Below are 16648 nucleotides of genomic sequence, written 5' to 3'. Positions count from 1 at the left end.
GGATCAGAAGTCTCCCTGGCCTTGCTAGCATCTGGAAACCATCAGCATAAACAAAGGAACAGTGGAGTATCGCAGGCCCCTCTCAGTCTCCCAATTCCATAGGACATCACTCAGAGAGAGTGTGTGTGTGTGTGTGTGTGTGTGTGTGTGTGTGTGTGTGTGTGTGTGTGTGTGTGTGTGTGTGTGTGTGCGTATGTACCCCCGTAAATATGTGCATGTGTTCAATTACCTAACACACAGAGAGGGAGAGAGAGAGATTAGACCCTCTTCCCTCCTCTCCTCTCCCCTTCTTCACAATCTGTATTTATTTTGACCCACTAACAGAAAAAAATAGATTGCCAGATTACGCTACAAGACACACCGATCCACTTCAGTCCTCTCTCTCTGAGTTTCGTCTCTCTGCTTTTGTTTGGCTACCTGATTAGCCGTAGCGCTCCTGATAAAACAGTTTGTGACTGTAATGTGAGTTTAGCTAATGTGCTGGTATAAACGTGCTGGGATAAACGTGCTGGCATATTAGTGCATTAACATATTAGCATGCTAACATAATTATAGTATAAGCTTGCTAAGCGAGTGCCAGCATGGTGGGTTCTACAAGGAAAACACAGGAATCTGGATGTGGTTTAAACCTGACAACTGGTTCTTCTCAGTGAAATGTTAGCAAAGATCAAAGCATAAATCAAGTTGATCCTCCTTTAAAGACTGGACAGGAATATATTTATTTTAGTAATAGTAGAACCGTTAATCAAAATAGTTCCATAGTAATAGTAGCCTAGAACTACTATGGTTGTCCCAAATGGAACCCTGTTTCCTTTACAGTGCACTACTTTTGACCAGGACCCATAGGGTAGTGCACTGACCAAGACCCATAGGGTAGTGCACTATGTAAGTCATAGGGTGCCATTTGGGATGGAACGTATTAATCATGTGGTTTGTTTCTCTATTGGTTATCGTTTTTTTTGTAACCTTTTTTTGTAACCTAATTTCACTCTTATATTCTACGACTAAGATTATAGTGGTAGAATTCTACACAAAATTGAATAGGTTTTTACATGAGACAATGATATGTGGTTGTTGTATCAGCCTTTTTTTTATTTCAATACACTCACTAAGTCGCTTTGCATAAGAGTATACGCTAAACAACTGAAATATAATGTGAAATAGTTAACAAAATAGAGCCAGAGTAAAACTGTACACCCCTGAAATCTGAGGCGATAGAGGTGGGAATTACAAACATACCATTCCCATAGACTGCAATTCCACCATCAGTTACCACTAGCATGGAGCCTACTGCTGCCGGGCAGGGACTTGCTTGGCATTTCAAGCTCAGTGCTAGTCAAAGTTAGCATGTGATGGATTACTGACCAATATAGACTCCAAATATAGATACAGCCCGGAAATGAGGATGACTATTAGACATTCAATTTATATCATTTGTGTAGCTGAGGCGTGGCAATGTGTGTCTCTGTGTGTCAGATTATGTCTACTGATGCTATGCAAGAATGAACAGACACAAAAGACAATGACTGAAAATGACTGTATGTAACCCTAAAAGTCATGCCAATCTCACAACCTCCAACAAGCACCAAGTCAACCCCTACACATAAATAGATATGGGACAATTCATAAATATACAACATACAGTTGAAGTTGGAAGTTTACATACACCTTAGCCAAATACATTTAAACTCAGTTTTCACAATTCCTGACATTTAATCCTAGTAAAAATTCCCTGTCTTAGGTCAGTTAGGATCAACACTTTATTTTAAGAATGTCAAATGTCAGAATAATAGTAGAGAGAATGATTTATTTCAGCTTTTATTTCCTTCATCACATTCCCTGGGGGTCAGAAGTTTACATACACTCAATTGGTATTTGGTAGCATTGCCTTTAACGTGTTTAACTTGGGTCAAACGTTTTGGGTAGCCTTCCACAAGCTTCCCACAATAAGTTGGGTGAATTTTGGCCCACTTCTCTTGACAGAGCTGGTGTAACTGAGTCAGGTTTGTAGGCCTCCTTGCTCGCACACACTTTTTCAGTTCTGCCCACAAATTTTATATGGGATTGAGGTCATGGCTTTGTGATGGCCACTCCAATACCTTGACTTTGTTGTCCTTAAGCCATTTTGCCAGAACTTTGGAAGTATGCTTGGGGTCATTGTTAATTTTGAAGACCCATTTGCACCAAGCTTTAACTTTAACTTAACTGATGTCTTGAGATGTTGCTTCAATATATCCACATAATTTTCCTGCCTCATTATGCCATCTATTTTGTGAAGTGCACCAGTCCCTCCTGCAGCAAAGCACCCACACAACATGAGGCTGCCACCCCAAGTGGATGGTGTTCTTCGGCTTGCAAGCCTCCCCCTTTTTCCTCCAAACATAACGATGGTCATTATGGCCAAACAGTTCTGTTTTTGTTTCATCAGATCAGAGGACATTTCTCCAAAAAGTACGATCTTTGTCCCCATGTGCAGTTGCAATCTGTAGTCTGTATTTTTTATGGTGGTTGTGCAGCAGTGGCTTCTTCCTTGCTGAGCAGCCTTTCACGTTATGTCGATATAGGACTCGTTTTACTGTGGATATAGATACTTTTGTACCTGTTTCATCCAGCATCTTCACAAGGTCCTTTGCTGTTGTTCTGGGATTGATTTGCACTTTTCGCACCAAAGTACGTTCATCTCTAGGAGACAGAATGCCTCTCCTTCCTGAGCGGTATGACGGCTGCGTGGTCCCATGGTGTTTATACTTGCATGCTATTGTTTGTACAGATTAACGTGGTACCTTCAGGCATTTGGAAATTGCTCCCAAGGATGAATCAGACTTTTGGAGGTCTACAATTTTTTTTCTGAGGTCTTGATTTTCCCATGATGTCAAGCAAAGAGGTACTGAGTTTGAAGGTAGGCCTTGAAATACATCCACAGGTACACCTCCAATTGACTCAAATGATGTCAATTAGGCTATCAGAAGCTTCTAAAGCCATTACATCATTTTCTGGAATTTTCCAAGCTGTTTAAAGGCACAGTCAACTTAGTGTATGTAAACTTCTGACCCACTGGAATTGTGATACAGTGAATTATAAGTGAAATAATCTGTCTGTAAACAATTGTTGGAAAAAATGACTTGTGTCATTCACAAAGTAGATGTTCTAACCGACTTGCCAAAACTATAGTTTGCTAACAAGAAATTTGTTGAGAGGTTGAAAAATTTGTTGAGTGGTTTTAATGACTCCAACCTAAGTGTATGTAAACTTCTGACTTCAACTGTATATGCAGTGTATGCAGTGTATGCAGTGATGATTTGGTGCTGACGAGTGGCGAGCTTCTTATTCAGTCCACAGGCAGCTGCATCAGCTACGACTGCTGAGATAAGCATTCTAAATATAAACATGAACATTATCCAATCACTATCAACTGGAGGTAAGCAGGCGCACACACATTCACACACACTCACAGGCACACACATCCTTCCAAATATAATTGAGAGTGTAAAATGTCTCAGTGATATATATAGTTAGCTTGACATCATAATACTAGATTGATACGACATTGACAAACAATCCTTTGGTATCTGCAATGCTCTCTAGGGACAGGGAAAGACAGATGTCTGGAATACACAAACACACACACACAAACACACGAACACACACACACAAACAAACACACAAACACACACTAGCAAGTTAAGCATTTCACTGTACTTGGGCATGTGACAAATTAACCTTAACTTGAAACACACACATCCCACACACACTGTCATCGAGGGTCATCAAGTGATCGCCAACAAGGGGTGTGTATTCCTGAAACATTTCCAAACCTCTTCTTAGTCCTGAAATTTGAATTAATGATCCAATAAACCAGGGCCTGTCTGCTGAAACAGCTAAAGTTCACAACAAGGGTTGCAGAGCACCCAGACCATAGACCTCAATATGAACTTCTAGTCTGCACACCAAATGGCACCCTATTCCCTGTAGTGCACAACTTTTGATCCTTAGGGCTCTGGCCAAAAGTAGTGCACGATATAATATGGTGCCATTTGTGACGTAGCCCTACAATGAATGCTCAATAACATAACAGGCAGTAAATCACAGTTCCTGGATGTGGATGATTTTCAGATTTACAGACAATACAATCCCACAGTACATCACTGTCATAAAGTACATCACTGTCATAAAGTACATCGCTGTCATAAAGTACATCGCTGTCATAAAGTACATCGCTGTCATAAAGTACATCGTTGTCATAAAGTACATCGCTGTCATAAAGTACATCGCTGTCATAAAGTACATCGCTGTCATAAAGTACATCGCTGTCATAAATTACATCACTGTCATAAAGTACATCACTGTCATAGAGTACATCGCTATCATAAAGTACATCGCTGTCATAAATTACATCACTTTCATAAAGTACATCGTTGTCATAAAGTACATCACTTTCATAAAGTACATCGTTGTCATAAAGTACATCGCTGTCATAAAGTACATCGCTGTCATAAAGTACATCGCTATCATAAAGTACATCGCTGTCATAAAGTACATCGCTGTCATAAATTACATCACTGTCATAAAGTACATCGCTGTCATAAAGTACATCGCTATCATAAAGTACATCGCTGTCATAAATTACATCGCTGTCATAAAGTACATCGTTGTCATAAAGTACATCGCTGTCATAAATTACATCACTGTCATAAAGTACATCGCTGTCATAAAGTACATCGCTATCATAAAGTACATCGCTGTCATAAAGTACATCGCTGTCATAAAGTACATCACTGTCATAGAGTACATCGCTGTCATAAATTACATCACTGTCAGAAATTACATCACTGTGATAAAGTACATCGCTGTCATAAAGTATATCGCTGTCATAAAGTACATCGCTGTCATAAAGTACATCGCTGTCATAAAGTACATCGCTGTCATAAAGTACATCGCTGTCATAAATTACATCACTGTCATAAATTACATCACTGTCATAAAGTACATCGCTGTCATAAAGTACATCGCTGTCATAAATTACATCGCTGTCATAAAGTACATCGCTGTCATAAATTACATCGCTGTCATAAATTACATCGCTGTCATAAATTACATCACTGTCATAAAGTACATTGCTGTCATAAAGTACATCGTTGTCATAAAGTACATCGCTGTCATAAAGTACATTGTAAGAGTAGGCTAAATTACACTTATTGACAACAACAACCAATGATCTCATTCATTGTCAGAAATCTGAATCTACAGAACAGAAAATAGATAGACTTACAGTACAGTGAGTGCATACATTTTAGTATGTGTGGGAATCGAGCCCACCACCATGGCATTGCTAGAGCCACGTTCTTACCAACTGAGCAACACAGGACAACCACCAAAAATAACAAAACAAATGACATGACGTTTACAATTAGGCAACCCTTAATCACTCTCCTAGAATGCCCTTCAAAGCCAATAAGAAACAAGTATTCAATAATGCAATGGTATAATTAAGCAATAAGGCCCGAGGGGGTGTGGTATATGGCCAATATACCATGGCTAAGGGCTGTTCTTAAGCAAGATGCAGCATAGAGTGCCTGGACACAGCCCTTAGCTGTGGTATATTGGTCATATATCACAAACCCCCGAGGTGCCTTATTGCTATTATAAACTTGTAACCAAAGAAATTAGAGTAGTAAAAATAAATGTTCTCATACCCATGGAATACGGTCTGATATACCACGGCTTTCAGCCAATAAGCATTCAGGGATCAAACCACCCAGTTTATAATACTGTTTAAAGCTATTTCGTATGTAGTGTATCCACACAATTATATTCTCATCTTCTATTCTGTTCTATTTTAATCTATTTTATTCTGACCTCCCCTCTGAACCAACTCAAACCAGCTCAAACTATAAGCCTATGGGCTGGAAGTGGTGAGTATAATGCATTAACATATGACAACATAACAACTATTACACTACTAATAAACTATTACACTATTACACTACAATTGATTTGGTATAACAATTCATTAAATCTGTTAACAGTTCTAATTAAGGTAGACTCTGCTTAGTCCCCAGGATGTTTCTGTTTTTAGGGGAAACGGAAAGAGAGCCTGTGATGAGACTTCCTCTTTTGGACGTTAACAAGCCGACAATCCATCTTAACTCCTCCTCTACATTTACTGGATTGGTTGAACAGCACAGAAACCATCGTCAAGACCATATGTAGAGGATCTAGTTTCAGGCTTTTCTTTTACGCCTGCTACGTTAAGTTACATGTAATGTAAAGTGGAACCATTATGAATATCTCTACTGCATCAATATTCTTTATATGTAGTTTGGCAAGGATGCCTTCAGCTAATGTGTCCGTGTACTGTACAGTACAGTCCCTTGATATGGCAGACCAAATTGGGCCCAATTAGCCATTTTCTCTCCCCGGTGTCATGTGACTCGTTAGTGTTACAAGGTCTCAGGTGTGAATGGGGAGCAGGTGTGTTAAATTTGGTGTCATCGTATTCCAACATGATAACGACCCCAAACACACCTCCAAGACGACCACTGCTTTGCTAAAGAAGCTGAGGGTAAAGGTGATGGACTGGCGAAGCCCTAAACCCTATTGACCCTATTGAGCATCTGTGGGGCATCCTCAAACGGAAGGTGGAGGAGTGCAAGGTCTCTAACATCCACCAGCTCCGTGATGTTGTGATGGAGGAGTGGAAGAGGACTCCAGTGGCAACCTGTGAAGCTCTGGTGAACTCCATGCCCAAGAGGGTTAAGGCAGTGCTGGAAAATGATGGTGGCCACACAAAATATTGACACTTTGGGCCCAATTTTGACATTTTCACTTAGGGGTGTACTCACTTTTGTTGCCAGCGGTTTAGACATTAATGGCTGGGTGAGTTATTTTGAGGGGACAGCAAATTTACACTGTTATACAAGCTGTACACTCACTACTTTACATTGTAGCAAAGTGTAATTTCTTCAGTGTTGTCACATGAAAAGATATACTCAAATATTTACAAGAATGTGAGGGGTGTACTCACTTTTCTGATATAATGTATATGTACAGTGCCTTGCGAAAGTATTCGGCCCCCTTGAACTTTGCGACCTTTTGCCACATTTCAGGCTTCAAACATAAAGATATAAAACTGTATTTTTTTGTGAAGAATCAACAACAAGTGGGACACAATCATGAAGTGGAACGACATTTATTGGATATTTCAAACTTTTTTAACAAATCAAAAACTGAAAAATTGGGCGTGCAAAATTATTCAGCCCCCTTAAGTTAATACTTTGTAGCGCCACCTTTTGCTGCGATTACAGCTGTAAGTCGCTTGGGGTATGTCTCTATCAGTTTTGCACATCGAGAGACTGACATTTTTTCCCATTCCTCCTTGCAAAACAGCTCGAGCTCAGTGAGGTTGGACGGAGAGCATTTGTGTCAAGGTATTGGAGTGGCCATCACAAAGCCCTGACCTCAATCCCATAGAACATTTGTGGGCAGAACTGAAAAAGTGTGTGCGAGCAAGGAGGCCGACTAACCTGACTCAGTTACACCAGCTCTGTCAGGAGTAATGGGCCAAAATTCACCTGACTTATTGTGGGAAGCTTGTGGAAGGCTACCCGAAACGTTTGACCCAAGTTAAACAATTTAAAGGCAATGCTACCAAATACGAATTGAGTGTATGTAAACGTCTGACCCACTGGGAATGTGATGAAGGAAATAAAAGCTGAAATAAATCATTCTCTCTACTATTATTCTGACATTTGACATTCTTAAAATAAAGTTGTGATCCTAACTGACCTAAGACAGGGCATTTTTACTAGGATTAAATGTCAGAAATTGTGAAAAACTGAGTTTAAATGTATTTGGCTAAGGTGTATGTAAACTTCTAACTTCATCTGTACATGTATTACATTCATAGTGAGATATCACATTTCCATGTCCATATATTGCATATTCAGTAAGACAAACTTTTGAAATGACTCACTGTTGGAATAGAGGGCTAATTTGTATAAAGTGAGGTCAAATCTCACTGTAAAGGGGTTTGGTGTTATCTACCACACTGGTACAGCCATGGGCTTTTAGAAGACAACCATTCCAGAAGACAACCAAAAGATCCTACAGTAGCACATGGCATTAGGCTACCAGGCCAGTGAATGACAAGGGCAGGTTGAGTTTGCCTGGCTACCTAGACTCATTGCTCCGGCGAAATGCTACGCCATGCCGACTAACGTTTGTTTCTCCGCAATGAGTCTGGATCTGACTCCCTCCCTGACCCTTCTAGAATGCGAACACATTCAGACCGTCTGATTGGTCCCAGAAACCAATGGTTTCTAGTCACCACAAACAACTTCAATGATGTCAGATTTAGACTGAATTATGTAGCGATCGATAGAGAAGCGAAATAATTCAGTGTGAGTCATCAAGCAAAGGTTGAGTGGCTTGGTTGAGACACAAACAGACAGTAGTGCACATCCCCATCTAATTTCAGAGCACAGGGAGGGAGCAAAGAGTGGACGATGGGAGAAAATGTTACATGCTACTGTCGTCAGTGTGTGTGTGTGTGTGTCTTTGTGTCTTTGCGTCTATGCCTCTGTATGTCCTGCTAAATCCATTGCCTTGCTCGGGTCTATATCTGAGCTGTTGCCTGATATGGTTTCTCAATGCACGGCTATAAAAGTCCTTTTATGTATTTCATTTCTATGAAAAAACTAAATAACCACCAGTGTAGAGGCGGTCTTTGAAAGGTAAAAGCTGTCTATCCATAACATTCAGCATCAAGTGTCTCTCTCTCTCTCTCTCTCTCTCTCTCTCTCTCTCTCTCTCTCTCTCTCTCTCTCTCTCTCTCTCTCTCTCTCTCCCCCCTTGGTTACATCTCCCCTCTACCTCTCTCTCCTCCCCCCATCCTCTCCCTGTCTCTCTCTAGTGTTGAGGAACCTGAGTGTCTGTGTTAGAGCCCCAGACAGAGACGGAGCCCTCTGAGCAACTGGAAGGAAGATCAAGGGTCATACTGTCAAAACATTCCCAGAGTGCACTGCACCTCCCCTGCCACCCCAACCCCCACACACACTGCTTCCTTGAACCTACCACTCCTAGAGAGAAATCTCTACTTTTATGTTTACTTTGACAATGAAAGTGCTTTAACTTTCCACATCAATACAGTTTATTGAAGAACGTAAATCATGTGTATTACAGAAACTGTAAATATGTTACACATTGTGTTGATCACTCTAAACTAAATATGAACTTTAGTGATCTTACATTGACCCATTACAGTTGTCTCCAGTATCTGTGATAAGCTTTATCGTGTTTACATTGAGACTCCTCTCTCTCGCTCTCTCTCTCTCTGTGTCACTCTCCTCTCCTCATTACTACAATACTCCCTCATTCTGACTTTTCTTTTCCCCTTTCATTGCATCTCTCTCGCTCTCAATTCAATCAAAATGTAGACAGGAGACATTACACTCGAGAAAAGTTCCAAAATAATAAAAACTTTACAAATGTCATATGATGAAGTACAAAAGGGAAAATAAATAAACATAAATATGGGTTATTTACAATGGTGTTTGTTCTTCGCTGCTTGCCCTTTCTTGTGGCAACAGGTCACAAATCTTGCTGCTGTGATGGCACACTGTGGTATTTCACCCAATAGATATGGGAGTTTATCAAAATTGGGTTTGTATTCTGAGGGAAACATGTGTCTCTAATATGGTCATACATTGGGCAGGAGGTTAGGAAGTGCAGCTCAGTTTCCACCTCATTTTGTGGGCAATGTGCACATAGCCTGTCTTCTCTTGAGAGCCATGTCTACCTACGGCAGCTCAATAGCAAGGCTATGCTCACTGAGTCTATACATAGTCAAAGCTTTCCTTAAGTTTGGGTCAGTCACAGTGGTTAGGTATTCTGCCACTGTGTACTCTCTGTTTAGGGCCAAATAGCATTCTAGTTTGCTCTGTTTTTTTGTTAGTTCTTTCCGATATGTCAAGTAATTATTTGATTATTATTATTTGATTGGGTCTAATTGTGCTGCTGTCCTGGGGCTCTGTGGGGTGTGTTTGTGTTTGTGAACAGAGCCCCAGGACCAGCTTGCTTAGGGGGCTCTTCTCCAGGTTCATCTCTCTGTAGGTGATGGCTTTGTTATAGACGGTTTGGGAATCGCTTCCTTTAGATAGTTGTAGAACTGAATGGCTCTTTTCTGGATTTTGATAATTAGCGGTTATCGGCCTAATTCTGCTCTGCATGCATTACTTGGTGTTCTACGTTGTACACTGAGCATATTTTTGCAGAATTCTGCATGCAGTCTCAATTTGGTGTTTGTCCCATTTTGTGAATTCTTGGTTGGTGAGCGGACTCCAGACCTCACAATCATAAAGGGCAATGGGTTCTATAAATTATTATAAAAGTTTATATAGCCAGATCCTAATTGGCTAAATTCAATTCAGTTTAATTTAAGGGGCTTTATTGGCATGGGAAACATATGTTTACATTGCCAAAGCAAGTGAACTAGATAATAAACAAAAGTGAAATAAACATATTTTTTTACAGTATACATTACACTCACAAAAGTTCCAAAAGAATAAAGACATTTCACATGTCATAATATGTGTCACGCCCTGACCGTAGAGATCTTTTTATTCTCTATGTTTGGTTGGTCAGGGTGTGACTCGGGTGGGAAACTCTATGTTCTTTGTTTCTATGTTTTGGCCGGGTATGGTTCTCAATCAATCTATCGTTGTCTCTGATTGGGAATCATACTTAGGCAGCCTGTTTTCCACCTTAGTTGTGGGTAGTTGTCTTTGTTAGTGGTCTGTATAACCCTAGGAAGCTTCATGGTCGTTTTTGTTGTTTCTTGTTTTGTTGGCGACACTTATAATAAAGAACAATGTACGCTCACCACGCTGTCCTTGGTCCGGTCATTTCCACGACGACGGCGACCGTGACAATATGTCTATTATGGAGGGCTTCCGAGTGGAGCAGCGGTCTAAGGCACTGCGTTTCAGTGTAAGAGGCGTCACTACAGTCCCTGGTTCGACTCCAGGATGAATCACATCCGTCCATGATTGGTAGTCCCATAGGGGGGCGCCGGGTTAGGTCGTCATTGTAAATAAGAATTTGTTCTTAACTGACTTTCCTAGTTAAATAAAGGTTAAATTAAAAAATACAAAATATAGAGTGTTGTAATTATGTGCAATAGTTAAAGTACAAAAGGGAAAATAAATATGGGTTGTATTTACAATGGTGTTTGTCTTTCTCTCCTTTCTCTCCACCTCTCAATTAAATGTCAATTTATCTCTCTCATCCCCCTATCCTGTCTCTCTCTCTAGTGTTGAGAAACCTGTGAGTGTCTGTGCTTCAGCCCCAGCCAGAGACAGAGCACTCTGAGCGACTGGAAGGAAGATCAAGGGTCATGCTGTCAAAAACAATCCTAGAGTGCAGAGAGAGAGAGGGGTAGAGAGAGATAAAGGACAGAGAGAGAGAGGGGTAGAGAGAGATAAAGGACAGAGAGAGAGAGAGGGGTAGAGAGAGATAAAGGACAGAGAGAAAAGGGGAAATTATAGTTTTGATGGCAATCTGTTTTGAATTCAAACTACTTCTTATGCACTCCACTATACTTGTTGCGGGGCACAGCTGGAAAACAGAGGAAGAATACATTGCATATGAATCCTAAATCTATATTAAAATCCTGATTCACAGGCACACACAAATACACACACACAAATACACGCACACACATACACACACACACATACACACACACACACAGTCTGTTGTTCCACTGAGTAGCAGAAAGCACCCTACTGAGTGAACCTATGGGCCATTTGGGCCTCGTCCGAAATAGCCCATAGGCAGTGCACTAAGGGCCCATAGGGTTCTGTATGTACATTATGTAGGGTATAGGGTTCCATTTGGGACGCAATCAATATAGGTTGCCTCCTGACCTCTCTGTCTGGATATCCTACAGACACACAATAGGAGCCTTCATCACCACAAAACATTCCCATCTGTAGATGTGTGTGTGTACGTGTGTGTGTGTGCATGTGTGTGTGTGTGTGTGTCACAGCTAGGGCCTTCTCCAATGGTGCCCATTCACCCCCAATACAAAGCCTTCAGTGTCAGTCTCTGCTCCCTGACACCCACCACAGTACCAGGGCTGATTCACTGTCTGTCTGTCTGTCTGTCTGAGAGAGAGATCTCTGCCATTCATTCAGATGTGGTTAGGAGTCACTGTGAGGAGAGCAGAGAGATAAACCACTGCTCATCTCTCTGAAGGTCTGATTTCTGCAGTCATCTGACTGGTTTTATTTTTAGAGAGTAAGTGTGTAGTAAATGTGTAGTAAGCATGTAGCAAGCGTGCAGTAAGCATGTAGTAACCATATAGTAAGCATGTAGTAAGTGTGTAGTAAGTGTGTAGTAAGCATGCAGTGTGTAGTACGTTTGTAGTAAGCATGTAGCAAGTGTGTAGTAAGCATGCAGTAACCAGATAGTAAGCATGTAGTAAGCGTGTAGTAAGCCTGCAGTGTGTAGTACGTGTGTAGTAAGCATATAGCAAGCATGTAGTAAGTTTGTAGTAAGTGTGTAGTAACCATGTAGTAAGCATGTAGTAACCATGTAGTAAGTGGGTAGTAACCATGTAGTAAGCATGTAGTAAGCATGTAGTAAGCTTGTAATAACTGTGTAGCAACCGTGTTGTAAGCACGTAGTAAGTGTGTAGTAAGCATGTCGTAACCGTGTAGTAAGCATGTAGTATGTGTGTAGTAAGTGTGTAGTAACCATGTAGTAAGTGTGTAGTAAGCATGTAGTAAGCATGTAGTATCTGTGTAGTAACCATTTAGTAAGCATGTAGTATGCATGTAGTACGTGTGTAATGCGTGTGTAGTAAGCATGTAGTAAGTGTGTAGTATGTGTGTAGTATGTGTGTAGTATGTGTGTAGTATGTGTGTAGTAACCATGTAGTAACCATGTAGTAACCATGGAGTATGTGTGTAGTATGTGTGTAGTAAGCATGCAGTATGCATGTAGTATGTGTGTAGTAACCATGTAGTAACCCTGTAGTAACCATGTAGTATGCATGTAATATGTGTGTAGTAACCATGTAGTAACCATGTAGTAACCATGTAGTATGCATGTAGTATGTGTGTAGTAACCATGTAGTACCCATGTAGTAACCATGTAGTATGCATGTAGTATGTGTGTAGTAACCATGTAGTAACCATGTAGTAACCATGTAGTATGCATGTAGTATGTGTGTAGTAACCATGTAGTAACCATGTAGTAACCATGTAGTATGCATGTAGTATGTGTGTAGTAACCATGTAGTAACCATGTAGTAACCATGTAGTATGCATGTAGTATGTGTGTAGTATGTGTGTAGTAACCATGTAGTAACCATGTAGTAACCATGTAGTATGTGTGTAGTATGTGTGTAGTAAGCATGCAGTAACCATGTAGTAACCATGTAGTATGCATGTAGTATGTGTGTAGTAACCATGTAGTAACCATGTAGTAACCATGTAGTATGCGTGTAGTATGTGTGTAGTATGTGTGTAGTAACCATGTAGTAACCATGTAGTAACCATGTAGTATGCGTGTAGTATGTGTGTAGTAAGCATGTAGTAAGCATGTAGTAAGCATGTAGCAAGCATGTAGCAAGCATGTAGCAAGTATGTAGTATGTATGTAGCAAGCATGTAGTATGTGTGTAGTAACCATGTAGTAAGCATGTAGCAAGTGTGTAGTAAGCGTGTAGTATGTGTGTAGTAAGCATGTAGTAAGTGTGTAGTATGTGTGTAGTAAGCATGTAGTAAGCATGTAGTACGCATGTAGTAAGCATGTTGCCAATGTAATCTTCAATATGTTGTGTGATAAGTATTATCAAGAAGTCAAGAACAATATCAAATTCATCTCATTTGAGAAAACACAAGCAACAGAAAAATAGGTCTGTCTGAGGTCTGTGAACGAGAGAGAGAGAGACAGAAAAAGAGAGAGAGAGACGGAAAGAGAGCGAGAGCGAAAGAGAGAGAAACAGAAAGAGAGAGAGAGAGAGGAAAGAGAAGGAGAGAGAGACAGACAGAAAGAGAGAGAGAGAGTGAAAAAAAGAGCGAGAATTAGATATTGTGTATAAAGTCTCGTTATAACACACACTAAGAGAAAAGCTTGTTCCTTTCATCAGCTGATTACATAAGGATATAAGAGGAGGTACTGACCCACCTCTACCCTACTGTTTATTCCCCTGTGTTAACTCCTGCCCTCCCCACTCTTCTGTTACTATAGGCTTAGACTTGCAAACCAAATGGCACCCGATTCCCTATGGGCCCTGGTTAAAAGTAGGGCACTATATGGGGAATAAGGTACCCTTTGGGACACATCCTAGTGTAACGACTGAGAGCGGGCTTGGGATTGACTACAGTTCAGTATATGAAAGTTAATATCCAAATAAAAGTTAATGGAACAATTATTATCTTGGGTTAATACATAATTGCCTTTAAACATCATCAGGATGTCTTTTTTGGGAGAATACATTGCAGAACAGATTGAAAGGGATATATAGCCTCTCCTCTCTCCACTACGTCAGCTAAATAAAGTTGACTCCAGATACATGCCATGGCTTGGGGCTGACGTGAGCGTGAAAACCAAATCAGAGTGAAAGGTTATGTTTGACTATTTTCAGAGAACCAAAAATAATTTACAATATGGTTAAGAAAGAGGAGATACGATGTGAAGAATCGCGGAAAGACTGATTGAGATAGAGCCAGACTGTTAAGCAGCGATGAGTTCACCTGCCATTGTCCCTGTTTGATGACATAACAGTCCCCTGCCACAGACAGAAGTGGGTCAGGAGTCATGGTTACGACAACAGGAAGTGGACAGACTGACTTTTGTCTTAGCAAAACCCAGAACAACATTGGGAGGCACATGCATGCATGCACACGGACACACAGACACAGACACAGACAGAGGAAGAGTGGGATTCCTGTGCAGAGCCCAAACCAGCGGGAGTGAGGCAGGAAACCTGACTTTTATCATTCTTTTAACTTTGATTTCCTTTAGGAGGAAGTTGCTCTCACTGTGTGTGCTTTCTCACTCTCTCTCCTCTCAGGGTGTGTCCAAAATGGCACACTAGTCCCTATACAGTGGCCCGTAGGGGTCTGGTCGAAAGTAGCGCACTACAGATGTAGGATCTTAACTTGATCACTCTTTTGCTGCTGAGAATTTTCTCAAATGTTTAAAAAATGTATGCTTTAAAAAGGCTTCCAAAGTTTGTCATTTCAACCTTAACATTTCAGTCTTGATTTGCCCTAATGAAAAATGTGTTAACCTCTACAAAAATGTCCATTAATTATAATCGAAATAATAATTCAAATTTCCTGTTCCTGCAGGATCATTTTCCAGCTGTAGAAAATTGGCTGAAATTAAGATCCTACATCTGCATAAAGGGAATAGGTGGGACAATGTTACACCCTATCCCCTGGCTGAGACAAACAAACTCTATATGGCTTCACACCACCAGAATCAAACATCTCAAACTGCCACAGAAAACATGACCGTAAGTCTGTCTTCATCTCTCGCTACAGTACTGTTGAGGAAGGCAGATTCAATGTTTACCCTCTGTCCATATCAAAACGTCTGTCCATATCAAAACGTCTGTCCATATCTAAACGTCTGTCCATATCAAAACGTCTGTCCATATCTAAACGTCTGTCCATAGCAAAACGTCTGTCCATATCTAAACGTCTGTCCATATCAAAACGTCTGTCCATATCTAAACGTCTGTCCATATCAAAACGTCTGTCCATATCAAAACGTCTGTCCATAGCAAAACGTCTGTCCATATCTAAACGTCTGTCCATATCAAAACGTCTGTCCATATCAAAACGTCTGTCCATATCAAAACGTCTGTCCATAGCAAAACGTCTGTCCATAGCAAAACGTCTGTCCATATCTAAATGTCTGTCCATATCAAAACGTCTGTCCATATCAAAACGTCTGTCCATATCTAAACGTCTGTCCATAGCAAAACGTCTGTCCATATCAAAACGTCTGTCCATAGCAAAACGTCTGTCCATAGCAAAACGTCTGTCCATATCAAAACGTCTGTCCATATCAAAACGTCTGTCCATATCAAAACGTCTGTCCATAGCAAAACGTCTGTCCATATCAAAACGTCTGTCCATAGCAAAACGTCTGTCCATATCAAAACGTCTGTCCATATCAAAACGTCTGTCCATATCAAAACGTCTGTCCATATCAAAACGTCTGTCCATATCTAAACGTCTGTCCATATCAAAACGTCTGTCCATATCTAAACGTCTGTCCATATCAAAACGTCTGTCCATATCAAAACGTCTGTCCATATCAAAACATCTGTCCATATCTAAACGTCTGTCCATAGCAAAACGTCTGTCCATATCTAAACGTCTGTCCATATCAAAACGTCTGTCCATATCTAAACGTCTGTCCATAGCAAAACGTCTGTCCATATCTAAACGTCTGTCCATATCAAAACGTCTGTCCATATCTAAACGTCTGTCCATATCAAAACGTCTGTCCATATCAAAACGTCTGTCCATAGCAAAACGTCTGTCCATATCTAAACGTCTGTCCATATCAAAACGTCTGTCCATATCAAAACGTCTGTCCATATCAAAACGTCTGTCCATAGCAAA

The 16648-nt window shown here is 40.6% G+C and overlaps 1 protein-coding gene and 1 pseudogene across 3 annotated transcripts in view; both read right to left on the bottom strand.

Annotated features, from left to right (window-relative positions):
- The window catches only part of LOC139413013 (zinc finger, CCHC domain containing 24), a 107503-nt gene that overhangs the window by 66354 nt on the left and 24501 nt on the right, over positions 1-16648 (bottom strand). The window lies entirely within an intron of this gene.
- LOC139414139 (repetin-like) overlaps positions 16242-16648 on the bottom strand; it is a 10265-nt pseudogene continuing 9858 nt past the window's right edge.

The sequence above is a fragment of the Oncorhynchus clarkii genome, chromosome 1 (genome assembly GCF_045791955.1).
Source record: "Oncorhynchus clarkii lewisi isolate Uvic-CL-2024 chromosome 1, UVic_Ocla_1.0, whole genome shotgun sequence".
NCBI classification, from domain to species: Eukaryota; Metazoa; Chordata; class Actinopteri; order Salmoniformes; family Salmonidae; genus Oncorhynchus; species Oncorhynchus clarkii.
This window is presented reverse-complemented; position numbering and strand designations above follow the sequence as displayed.